The sequence below is a fragment of the Colletes gigas genome, unplaced genomic scaffold (genome assembly GCF_013123115.1).
Source record: "Colletes gigas isolate AHSC1104 unplaced genomic scaffold, ASM1312311v1 Colletes_gigas_Sc00007, whole genome shotgun sequence".
Taxonomy (NCBI): Eukaryota; Metazoa; Arthropoda; class Insecta; order Hymenoptera; family Colletidae; genus Colletes; species Colletes gigas.
Window position 1 is genome coordinate 1,652,297 of NW_025106636.1, and position 13,789 is coordinate 1,666,085.

Below are 13,789 nucleotides of genomic sequence, written 5' to 3' on the forward strand. Positions count from 1 at the left end.
GACTCATTCGTTTGGTATCCGATCGCGATATATCTCGGCCAATTTCCTGTTTTTCAATAATGTTTTACGCGCGACCTTCGGCTCGGCCCTAATGCATTCGCGGATTGGATTCTTGGTTGCGTTTCAACACGTGCCGTGCGCCTCCCATCTTTCCGTACCACGTAAACACTGTATTTGGTCAAGCTGGTCACTTTGTTCGAGGCTGTCTCGAAACCAGCTCATTCCTCGTGCAAACAGAAACCAAAAAAATCCTGTACAATTTTACGATTCAACGCTTCGATTTCGAGATATAAATTTTCTATATTTATTATTTGATTATTCCAAAACAATAATAAACGTGCATCAGCGATGCTAAGATAAATACCAGAGCTTGAACGGCGTCGATAATTTAGCGGACGAGAAGAATTTTTGGCGATAAAATCCACCGTGAATGCACAAAGGGCACGCATTTGTCCGCGAGCCGGAAAATGAAACGCGAACGCGTGCCCTACATTCGCGGTACGTTTTTTTATCCCCGTCGGTTTCGCACTCCGGATTTATCCCTAGAAGCGTCGACACGCGGCGTAACAAATTCCCTGTTAATTCGATGAAATAAAAGTTCAGTGGCCAGGGCGCGTAAGCGCGGCCCGGGTCCTCGTTCAGAAGTGAATTTAACGAAAGTTAGTTGCGCGCTCGGTTCCGCATTTTCGACGCGACGAAACATTTTCACGGGCTGCAAATAATTTCCAGAGAGGTTTTCGTCGTGCTCCGGTGAAAATTGAAAACAGAACGAAACGCGTCGAGGACCGCCGCCGCCGGCTGGAAAAAAGTCTTTGCGAAATGACTCGACGAGTGTCATCGAGCATCGTTCCGATCAACCGATCATCCATAATCTCGCCTTTCACTCGGTCCAATCGAATTCGTTTAACGCTACATTTATAAAAAGGTGTATCGACGTTTATTAAGCCTTCTGGAAGTTTAATTCGGAGCCTTTTGCACCGTGATACTTTTTTAAATTATCGAAAATGTAGAATACAATTTTTTTATACTATCAAGAGCACTACCAAGTGTCTGATAAACGTGTCTGTCCATTGCTTGCTTGTTCCACTTGCTTGGTGTTTGGCTCTGAATAGAGCTAAGAGTATTATTAATTTACCGCCTGTAATATTTTTTTGAAATTATCGATGTTAATTGTGGCTAAGCTAGTTTGCTTTCGCGATCGATCCAGCGACCGGTATCGGTTGCTAAAGTCCACATTTTTAGCGAAACGCGACGGTGCTCCATCTTGGAAGATGAAATTCTTTCGAGTTTCGCGCGTCTAATAATTCGAGGCGATTTATCGCGTGAGAAATTTAAATATGACGCGGACGCGCGATTATCGTCGAAGAGAAAGGGGCCCAACAATTTTGTTTTCCTGAAACCGTGGAGTTTGAAATTCGTTTGTTCGAGTATATACTGTGGGTATTTTATAAAGCTGATATCTCTCCGTGGAATGACAACGCGTTGGCCGATTAATGATACATAAACCGCGCCTCTGTTAACACGACGTGAGAAGCGTTCGTTACCGCGCCGGTTAATTAATTGATCGCTCGAAGACAGCAGCGATCAACGTCCAGAAATAGTGGCGCGGCTCGAGCGATTCGATGAAACGGTGGGTTCGATCGACGAACGGCTGGTCGGGTTAATCGAGAGCGATGTAAAGCGACACCCTGTTGCGGGATTAAGTGACACGTATCGCGCGAGTACAGCTTTACCGCGCACGGGCAATTATTATTGTTACCTTTATTATGCCACGTTTCGACTATAGAAGTTCCAGTCATTTTCGAGCAATAAATCTCTCCGGAACAGATATTATTTCCAACCTTTCGCTCCTCGGACGCAACCCGCGATCCTAAAATACGACGAAGCTCGTTTAAATTTTAGCGATCTTCGGGGCGGTTGCGTCACGGAAAAGGGCGAAGAATCAAGAACAACGAAATTACGATCGAGCCTCGGTTTCGTAATCGTAAGCGTGTTCGAAGATCGGGTTGGAAATTCGCACGACGGTCCCGTCGATCCTCGATCGCGACATACACACACACACACACACACACACACACACCGATGACGCAACCGACTGCCATAAGCTTGGAGTCGAAGCGTCACGCGAAACTGTCGCGCGCGCTCGCGTTCGGTGAAAATATATCCACTTGTAATCGTTACACCGCGGTGTCTCCCGTTTCTGGTCTCTCGTTAAACATCCATTTCGCAATTCCGCGAACGTTATCCTCCGCACTCCACGGTTCTATTCGGAATTTCAAGTACGCAATAATTTAATCCTTCGTCTTTCCTTTATTCCCCGGCGCGGCAGAGTAGAAAGGTTAAATAGATTAATTGCTTAGGTCGGATCGATCGAGTATGACAGGGTGGCTCTCTCTCTCCCCCTCACTCGCCCCCCCCCCTCTCTCTCCCCCGTCATCGTTTTATTCCTTTTTTTCCTGCGCCTGGAAATTGCTATCGCTTTGAGAATTAAACCTGGACTCGGTTCACTCGCTGCGAACGAACAAAAGGGAGTGGGGGCGGGGGGCGGGGGCGGGGGAGGGGGATGGGAGATGGAGGAAAGGCGGGAAGGAACGTCGAGGGGGAGGAGGGGGAGCCATGTGGGAGGTCGAGGGGGTGTCGGTGGGTGGGGGGTTGGGGAGGGACGAGCCATAACGATGATGCTCGTTATTCGAAAAAGAAAGAAGAAAATATATCGCTGCCGAGGACTGTGATGAACGAGAAAGCAGAAGGCCGCCTGATATCGTTTTTTCGCTTTAATAAATCCCTCTTCCTCTTCCCGTGCACTTTTTCCTTCTACGATTTTATTCTCGATGGCTCTCGAACGCGCGGGCGCCGCCGTCGTTTCTTCCTTCTCGTCCCCCTGAGCCCGCACCGACACACACGGCCATGTTCACGCAGAGTCGCGTTACGGAACCGTCCGTAAGAAAGGAGCTGCCTCCTAATCAAAATTCCTTCCCGTAACGCGATAAGATACGCCGGGTGTCGTTCGGTAAACCACCTCGCCACCAAAGAAATGGAACGCGAACGACGGTCATGGGCGTCGTCCCGTTTTACCCGAACCTTACGAAACGAGCATGTTGTGTGCCCTATCTAACCCCCTGCTCGCCAACTGCCCCGCCGTTCACTTGCTGCAAGGGCAATCCCGCGACCAGGGGCCCTTCGACGCTCCTTTTAGAGGTACCATCCCCTTTCGATGTTCTCAAGTATATTAAACTTAATTCCAACAGCAAAATATTTAGAGATATTCTCGTTTTCTCCCTCGCGTTTTTTTATATTTTATTTTTCGCCACGTATCGTTTATTCCGCTCTCTCTCTTCGACGAGAATTGAAAATTTGAGCATCCATGAAAGCGATGTTAAGTTTATCGATGACCTGTCGTTAAAATCGTAAATGACTCGTACAATAATAGTGGAATTTAAGTGGACTGGTAGTAGTGTTTTCGATCACCGTTCCAAGTTTGGAAGCTTAAAGGATCCCAAGTGCTACGTCAGCAGTGGTAGTTGATAGCAAAGCAGCTTTTAAATCGATCGCGACCCCGATGGTTGCTTCGTCCACGCGTAGTTTCACTTTCCCTTCCCTGTAGGGCTTCCAGTTCACGCACGAAGTGCCGGGAGGCGGGTTGGAACGATCTACCGCGACGAAATATAATCCCAAAGAGGAGCTTCTTGCCTGTACTTCCGTCCCGGAAGTCGAACGCGCTCGGGGGAACAGGATACGGGCGACGCGTGGTTTTTTTTTTTTTTATCCCTGCTGGCTTCGAACGTAATTTCGTCAATCGCGTAGCTTTTATTATCGACTGGAACATCGTTGCCACTTTCTTCTCGATATTACCTGTTTCCTCGTCAATCAATATTTTTAAAAGAATAAACAATTTTTGCGACGTGTCCTGAATTAGATAAATTGTTCCATTTCGGAACTATGCGCAGTAGTCCAATGAAAATTCTATATTGGAACTTTTATTTTAGGTCTTCAGGACTTGGTTTAATTTGCTGAAAATATTAAGAAAATTTCGTTCAGTTCGGGATGAAGGTTTATGGAAATAAATGTCGAAACGTAGAATTTTGTTTGAATGAATATTTTCGTGTATTTATTGCAAAAATCGAATAGAACAATGTTGTTTATGACAATACGCCCAGGTCCAAAGTTTCCTCATTTTTGTCTGCGAGCGTGCACACGGTAGAACGAGATTAGCATACTCGGGTCTAATCCAAACTGCAACTACGAGTCTACGGAATACAGACATATGGTAGAACGAAGTTGGCATTCTCAGATGCAACGCAAACTACGCTTACGAGTATGCGGAATAAGCAAAATCTTTTAGACACCGTGTCAAGAAGATTTTGCAATAAAATGCAAATAAAGAGACCGTGCTTCTTCTTTTGATTTTTCATAAAACTGCTCGTACATAAATAATCTCACGACCTGTTTACTTGTAAACGTTCCTAAGATTACAGTTCTAATTAGACACGATACAAATACCATATTCGATTACACTCACACAATCACGTATACCCCGTTTCTTGTGACCAATTTATATTTCAACGTGTTATTGTTAACTTGTATACAAAGTTGGATTTCGACCCGTTAATTATCGGAGCGTTTAAATAAAAACGTGTCAATGATGTATGTAGAAGCAAACGAATTGCAAGCTTCGTAATTTCTTGATAAAATTTTCTAATCGTTCGATGAAAGTCGGTGAAAGAATCAAGTCTGCTAAACTAGTTGCTCTGGAATTAATTGGTACACGAGTTTGGGGTAGGAGTGTAGCAGAAACCAGTGCAAGTAATTTGCAAATACATAATGCTCGGGTAAACTAGAACGCGTACGCGTTAAAAAAGAAACAGGCTCGGTGCGTTACTCCGCGTCGAAGGAAAAAAATCGAGCCATAGTCCCGCGGGTGCGACGGTAACGTACGAAGTGTAACGTTACAGGCCTGCGTGCAAAGTTACACCCGGCCCGCGCGCAAACCTATACAGATCGCGCTCGGCCGCGTAACACGAAACTGCAAGAGTTTCTCCCGCGAGTCCGCGGCGCGAATTAATCGTCGACGCGCACCACACCTACCTATCGATGATTAACGACCGGGCAATTAGTCGATCGTTCCCTTGTTTATGACCCGAAATTAGTTGCACGCGTCTTATCGTCGCGTTTGGGTCGGCGATTCGGCAATTACCACGAGGAGGCCCATGGAATATCCCACACCCCGCATCCCTCCCCTCTCGATCTCTCTCTTTCTCTCTCTTTCTCTCCTTTTCTCTCTCCATCACCATCCTTCCTCCCCCTCCTACCGTTGCAGTCCTCTCGAAACGAAGAATCGATCCGGCGTGTTCGCCCGCGTCTCTCGGTTCGCTCCCCCTGAAAAAAGGAGAGGCAGAAGAATCGAAGAAAAAAAAAAAGAAAACCGAAAGAGAAAGGGAGGAACGGGCGACGGCGGAGTAGGAGGACGGGACGAGTAACCGCGCGGCAGGGGACGGCGGGCGGTGGAGCGCGCGGGGGTGGGAGCGAGAGCGGGGCAGAGCGAGCGAGAAGGCGGTACTCCTTCTCGAGCCAGCGCAAGATGGATTTCCGCGAACTTCGAGCGGGCCTTAACTCGCGAAAAATGTCAAAGCGAGTAGAAGAATAGGTGGCTGAAGCGGGAGAGCGAGTCAGGGCGGAGGAAAGGGGAGGACAGGGACGAGGACGGCTGGGTGACTGAAAAAGGTGACCAGGGTAGGCGAGGCACAGGGGCGCAAGACGAAACATCGTCGTCATCGTTGTCGTCGTCGTCGTCGTCGTCGAATCTACGTGCGCCTGTTGTCCGTCCGCGTCGCGTCGCGCGTATACGTGTATCCGCGTACTTAAGATCCAAAAGTGCGCCGAGGGGGGCCCCGGGGGCGGGCGGGCGGGCGGGGGGGTGGGAAGGAGGGTTAGTCTCGCGTGGAAGGAGGCCGCGAAGAGAGGGGGCAAAGTCGGTTGGAGGGGATGATTGTCAAAACAGGGCTGCAAGACGCTACGAAAAATGTTCGTATTTATGGCACTATTTCCGCCGCTTCGAGCCCTCGACCCCCGCCTCTCGGACCACCCGCCCCCGCGCCCTGCCTTGTCTCGACGCGCCGCGCCTCGCGAAACCCTCTTTTCCCCCCTTTCTTTTTTACTTCCTCCCTTCTGCCGTCGTTTTCCAGAGTGCGCGCGGCCGTTCTTACTTTTCTTGCTTTTCTCTTCTCCTCTCTCCTCGCGCCGGGACACCCCCCACCGCCGCGTCTTCCCGCGCCTCGTACCCACCGTCCCCTGCCCCCCCTGCTAGTATCGCGCGCTTTGCCCTACCTTCGCCCGCGACTCCCACTCCGTCCCGTTTCCCCCACCACGGCCGTCCAGCGACTCGCCGGCGGGAGTTCTCCCCGCCAAGCTCCGGCGGCGCCACTTTAATGTTACATTAATAAAAAGCAACAATCAATATCTTCCCCGTAAAAAATTTTAATCTATAACAGAGAGAATTCCGAGCCCCTCCCGCATCTCCTACCACCCGGCCTTTCCGCGGCGTTCTTCCTCGCGCGCGCTCTTTCTCTCTCTTTCTCTCTGTTCCCTGCCTCCCGCCCTCTTGAGGAAAGCGCTGCCACGAACAGCGCCGAGCCCTCAGTATCGTATCTAGGCTCTACGGGTACCCCGCTTACCTCTCCGAGTCACCGACGCGCGAACTCTGCGTGTTGTCATTTCACTTTTCACGCCTCCGGGTACGCGGCCACGCGAGCCAGCGCGCCCTTCGCCCGTGTTGTTACACGTGCCCTTTTCTCGCGCCCTTTCGACCGCGCGCCGCCAGTTCTCCGCTCTCTCCCTTCTGCGTCGCAGACGTCGACCGACTTTGTTTTTCTGTCTTTTCGACGTGCTGTTTGTGCGCCCGCCCCCCGCCTCTCTACTCGACCAAGCGATACACCGGAAGCCGGAAGTGCGCGACCACCGGAATCGGTATATCGAAATTTCCGACGAGCTTCGATCGAGAGAGAGCCCGTTTCACCGAGCTCTCGAATCATTGGTCGAGATCGCACGAGGAGCGCTGACCTTTGTTATCGGCGTTCGACGAATTGTTTTTCCGCGAAAGTTCAGCAGAATATTTACAGTCGGACCTCGATAACTCCTCCGAAGCTCCTCGATTCGAAATCGACCCACGATCCATCGCGACTTATAATTCGGTTTCGATCGTACGTATATTCAACCTCTGATCGGTAAAAAAATTTCAACGTTTATTCGAACGATTTTACTTACGGAAACGGAGCTTTTGTAACGCGAAGCGGTTTTTTTTTTCGAGCTTGTTCGCGCGATTGGCCGATCGCGGCTGGAGCCGAGGAAGCTGAAATACAACGCTAAACCGATTTTGCGTTAGCGTAGCACGGCAGAGGCCACGAGAGCTCTCGACCTGCGTGTTTCTTCCCGGACAAAAGGGTACGGGAGTAGCGCGGCGCGAGCAAAAGAAGAAGAAGGGGTGAAGAGGGGTCGCGGAGCACGAAAGAGCGGCAGCGCAAGGGGGGAGGGAGAAACGGCGGTCTCGCGCATCTCTGCGCGCGACGAAGGCAACCGAGCTTCATCGGGCCTCGAGAGAACTATAGTCGACTATTTTAACTTGTACATTATGGTTTATAGCGTATCTCGGCGCTGACTCGAGTCGAGGAGACCGTGCATCGTAATCTCTTGTTTTTCACGCGCTTTCTCGCCGTTGCTCGGAAACTCTGCCCGTTTCGCGGTGTTTCGCGGGAGTGTACGCGGGCTCCCTTTGTGACGACGAATCCAACGGACGACAGTTTGAACGCGAGCGCGATCGAGAGCGGTCGAATGTCGCCGTTCGATCCGCGACGGCGATTCGCGAGCACCAGCGACTCGAACATCGACTTTTTTACGCGCGTGCTTTCGTAGAAAGTTTCGAAGCTGTGCCAAGTGTGTCGAAACAGAAACTGTAACTGTGGTGCGAATCGAATTTGTGCCGCGTGACACTGACGCGGGGTGGGCAGAGCGAGCGAGAGAGAGAGAGAGAGAGAGAGAGAGAGAGAGAGAGAGAAAGAAAGAGAAAGAGAGAGAGTGATTCACAAACCGAGGACTTCTGATTCATCTTCACGGGAAACGCCGTAACGCGTTTCACGAGCTACGTACGTAACCCTACTTTTATCCGATTCTCCGAGTATAACGGTACGCCGCGCGTCGATAACAAAGTTCGAACGGCCAAAACGTTGGACGAACGTCGCCGGAATCGATCCATAGATCTCGAGAGAAGGAGCTTCCGAACCGGATGACATTGTATCGGGATCCATCGCCCCTGGCCGTGCCACGTGTAGGTCAGGTTAGAAACCTGTGCGAACGTTTCCGCGACGCATGTTGCCGTTGGGTCTCGCGTGTGGCGGCGCGCGCGACAGAGAGGAAACTATAGCGAACGGCGCGCGACCAACGAGGACAGTCGGCGATCAACACATCGAACGAAAGAGAGAAAGAGAGAGAGACGGATGGAAACGCGGCCGGGAGAGGAAAGAGAGCACGCGGCATGGTCTCGGTAGCGTGGTAGCGTCGGAGTTCGTACGGGTGACTGAATGGAATGAGTCGACTTTGGGAAGCGCGGGGTGGAGGAAGGGTCGACCAATAGAGTCGTGAGTTTTGTCAGGGGCGTGAAGGGAGGGGGTCCAGCGGCGTTGGAAGGGACGCGTTGTGACGGACTTACACACGTGCGTTTGAACCTACGCTACGCGTACGCTCGTTGCGTTCACGCAGAACTGCGCGGCTCGAGTGGACGGATATACGGCATAGCGATGGGACCGATTCTCTTATCGATCATTTTTCCACGATCCAACAAATATCTCGCAGCGTCCGCCAGGATTACGGATAAAACACTCTTTAACATCCCACTTATAGTACAATAATACAGTTCCAACGGTATTAAAATCGATGTGTCTCGGTACGAAAGTTATCTCGATCGTTGCTATTTAATCTCGTCTGAATTTCAAGATTCTCTTGATATGTTTGTTTACCACGCGTCACGTAGTGCTGGAAACATAAGTGTTGACACAGACTGATTCCTGGAATGAAACGAGTCGCACGGTCGCGAAGAGAATTTTTGTTAAACGTTTGATACAAGTACAAACATATTCCACTGCTCGTTGAATTCTCAAAATAAAACAGCGGTTGTTGACCATAGCGAGCAATTATTTATTCGTTGATAGAAAAAACGAAAAGTATGTTTACAAACGTTTTCGACCTTTTCTCGGTCATCTTCAGATAACAATTTTATTAACAAGTTTCTTATCCGAAGTTGACCCAAAGGAGATCGAAAACGTTTGCAAACATACTTTTCGCGATTAACTAATTTAATATGTTTTTGTTTCGGTCGCGAGAAATTTCATTGTGTGCGACATATGGTATCTTTTTAAAGAGCAAACTCGTTCGTAACCATATTTCCACTAACTTCTACTTTAGTCTCACTGAAATATTCGAACCGTGTCACTCGCTTCGTATCAGAATTATGTCAATGTTACAAACGTTATCGCTGGTAAAGGAAGTGTTCAAAGAGTATAAATTAAATTTGTCATCGTATTTATCTTCTATTAAAATTTCCACTTTAACGTTCCATTATCGATATCAGAATTTTGTTCAGAAGCCAACAATAATTTCTGTTATGAGATTTAGTAGTTTCCAAGTTAGGTCGAGTAACTGTTAAATTCTTGATAATAAATAGTAAAACTCGAACCGATTCTTTGCTCGAGAGTGGGTCGTTCCCATCGCTACCGCGTGGTGTGTCACGCACACGCGTGGAGTTGTTTATTCTGTCTCTCTGTGCGTACGTGCCAGCCGTGGAAAACCAGCTGTGCGAATCGACCGGCCGAGGATTCGATTTTTCTCCTCTCCGTCGATGCTGCAGTCTGATAAGTACGTCACGTGACGAGGTTTATTCGAGGGACTCGGTTAGGGTACATCCGTGGACGCTCAGTTTGACGAAACAGCTGCATACAGGGTGGGACGTCTGAATATGAATTTCGAATAACCGATAAAAAACAAGAGCAACTCTTCACCCAAACACCATTCAGAAACGAAATAGAAATAATCTTAATAAAAACTACAGAGGCGTCTCGATTATTTAGCTTTGGTATTTTTAATATAGTTAACATCATCGATTTGAATCGCGATTTCTCGGTGAATCTGCTCCGCGAATCGATGATCTAGGGCTGAGAGGAAATAGGTTAATAATCAGGTACACTGTCCATATGTCAGGATTTAATAAGCTAAACGATGCATATTGATCGATCCCAATTACATGCGACAGTTTATGAATAGTCATTTCTTGGCTGCATATTTTTACTTTTTTTGCGGAATACAATTACGTCTCGTAGATCGGTACGGACAAGGGATCAGAGGTGATCTTGGAAAAATGGTGACGAAACGTAGGCGTGTTGATCCAACGATCGCTGTTCCTTTTTCTTTTCTTTTTTTTACCGAACTTTATCCGCGCCGATCGACTTTCTCGCTTAAGAAAATCGCACAATGCCAGGTTATTCCGATCGTACGGACCGGTCTGCCCGCAGAAACGCTCGGTCATTGTATCGCGCCGCGCCGTTGCCAGGATATTACGACACGTTAACGACGTTGGAGCAACGTGGCGACAGATTGGAACGAGAATCAATTGCTGATCGCGTCGTGAACTTGGGAAAATGACTCTCGAGTTTCCACGCGGTTTAAAAGATTATTCAAACGTCGATAGAAATGTTCGATGTTTAAATCGGAGCAGTGCTTTCTACTCGAACATATTTTTAAAAGTCTGGAGACAACGTATTTCCTGCTTTCAATATTTATAGCATTTAATGAGATTGACAATTATCTCGGAATATTCAAAGATAATTGAAAATCGATAGGTCAAGAAGATACATACATAAATAATATAAGAAATATATTATTTGTATACTAACTTTTTATACTCTTTATGCAATGCCTTCGACGGGTCGTAATAATTTTATCTTACCGGATACTCGTTGGACAAAAGTTTTCTGTTCGAAATTATTTTCCCCGGCGCTGTACATCGAAGCAATAATGCTCGTATCGATTTCTCGCGTTTTTATTTCGCTGCAACGGGTAATATTTTCCGGTGTTACGGCAATGCAATTTAATAGTGGCAATATCTTTTGCGGAAAGGACGAAAGACGTTGGGGGGGGGGAGTGGGAATTTTTAGAACGTCGGGAAAGACTGTGGAAGTGAACTGGAACGCTTCTATACTGGGTGGCGGTCGTTGTTATCCTTATTAAGCGCGGTGAACCGGAGGTAAAAGTGTAAAAGGCACAGGTCATCCGGAGGGCCGCGCGGGGAAAGGGCAAGGTTCTGATAACCGTAGGAACGTTCCACCAGATCGAGAACTCGAATACGTCCGTCCCGTCTCCCGAAAACCTGTTGCATTTTAAACGGCGCGATTCTTTGGAAATCCGACTGGCTGCTCCCGACCAGAGATGAACGAAATTTTAGTCGAATAACAGAGATCAACGCGATTATTCGCTATGTTCGCTCGATCGAACAATTTTTATTCGTTCGTTTCGCAGTATTCTTCTTTTTTTTTCTTGGTACATCAATTTATTCGATCGAAATTCTAATCTTTGCTCGACATGTAACAGATAAACAGTTGCTTGCTCGTAGTTGTCGAAAAATGTTGTCCATTTCCGAGCTCTTTCGCCAGGAAAAATTGTTTTGCACCGTTGACGTGTCTCGATTGACGTCAGGGATTGCTCGATCGTCCGACGTTTTTATCGATCGAGGCGATTATGTTTCTAGCGATGAATATGGAAACCAATTAGTTCGGGATAAACGTACAGAAGCTAGTATTACACGTTGGAACAGGTGTCGGTAAACTCCGATTATAAATATTTTGGACCTCCGCAGGCCATCGCTCGTGAGTTTAACCGCGCCGATAAGTGAACCAGTGGCAATTCTATTTGTCAGAAGTATAAATTTGTATCATCGAATAGTATGGTGCATAGAATATTCTTGGAATGTTCAAACATAACACATGACTTGCATATAATAATGCATCGGAACGACACACATTGTTTTTAACAAGCTGTGCCTCTTCCAACCTTTCGACTCGTTTTGCATTATCTGCAGACCAAATGATTACGCAATTAGGCAACCTTTAAATAATCAGATAACGTATAAAATTAAAATATTACAACGAGCGTATAGAATATTGCTTTTGCACATTGATAGACGTATCTCTTCTTTTTAAAGCCACAACCACCCGGGGGTCGTTGGATTCCCTCGATGGAGGGGAATGAATTCAGTCAATAATCGAGAGAATACTGTAATTTGTCAACTCGTCGCGTTCCGTACGGAGTGTCGGGCGTTCGTAGCGGCGTTTCGCTCGGTAACTAGCCCCTTTTCGGATTACGGGCGTAAATATTGCAGGATAGAGACGGGAAAGGGGATCGTTTGACGCAGAAATGCATGTAAGACAGCCGTGGAATCGGGCGGAATCGATCGATCGCGGAGAGTTCATCCGTCGACTATAGCCAACGACGTTCGAGGACGGCGCGCAACATCATGCTTGCACAGATGGTTGACACGAATAATGCGCCGAGGATACCGGCGAGCTAACGCTTGACGTACCATGATTCATAAAATATTAAGCGGAATTCGAGCGGGCGGGCTGCGTTTTTGCGCTCGGCGATCGCAGACACGCGTTTCCGCGTTTCGGTTCGCGGAATTTTTCTGGATCGATAGAGCCGAGCCGAAAGAGGGAAGGGTAGGGGGCCCTCGGCGCATAAACAAACGCTTATGCATGCTTATTAAATAATACTGGATGCGCACGCGACGTCGCGTAATTTACGGCGCAGCTCGAGGAGAACCCGTCGGAATTTTTTCCTATTTTTAATTCTTACATTATTACGAGGAAATTCTCCGATGCGATCTTTATCGATTTTATACGCGATAAACACAACCATAGTTTTAAATTCTGTTTCTTCGTTTCAAAGTTTCACGATAGATATCGATACGAGAAAGTTGATTTTTTGACAAAATGTTATTAAATTCTTCGACGTGGACCGGTGTGCACCGGTCTCGGGCAACGCGAAAGTCGCATTCTACAGTTGCCTCCTTCTTATTTATAACGTGTCAATAGCGTATCGTGTTACTTCCGGTTGTTAACACCGATCAATAGTGTGTCTTACTTTCTCGAGGAGCGCGTGTCGCGTTCCCCGTAGCATTTCCGATTGATTTCTCGACGTTTTCAGCTCCTCCGAGAATCACGATTCAAATTCAATTTCATAAAAATTATTTTATTCGTAATTTTCGTGTTTGCTAAAATCCGTGTCCCCGTGGAAATAATTCATTTCCATGAAGAAGGAGGCGCTCGAGCGAGCCCTCGAGGGACGCGCGAACATCGTCGGAGGCGGTCGTCGACCAGCTGTTTACGAAACAGCTTCAGCGGAGCAAACAACGATCTCGTTCGGCTCGATCGCTTCGAGTCGCGCTCGAGAACTCTAAAGCACACTTCCGCCGCTGAATTTGCCGCCATTAAGAGCGAGCCTCGGGCCCGGCGAGCCTCGAACTTCGCAGCCACGGAATGCCTGGCTCGTCGGATCGTTCCACCGGAAGTTCCCGCACTCTTTCCCGCTCTCGAGCTTTGAACTCGCGCCGCCACTGTGGCCCAGGAAGGAGCGCCGATGGGAGGGGACGCACGGAGCGTGTACGCGGCTCGCTCGGTACGCGATACTCGCGAGATTCTCAAAAGGACAACTCGGTGTGCAACGAGAGCCCACCTTCAACCACCTACAGCCCTCC

The 13,789-nt window shown here is 48.2% G+C and overlaps 1 protein-coding gene across 2 annotated transcripts in view; it reads left to right on the forward strand.

The window, feature by feature from the left end:
• The window catches only part of LOC122396463, a 99,187-nt gene that overhangs the window by 19,926 nt on the left and 65,472 nt on the right, over positions 1–13,789 (forward strand). The gene's annotated exons all lie outside the window — the stretch shown is intronic.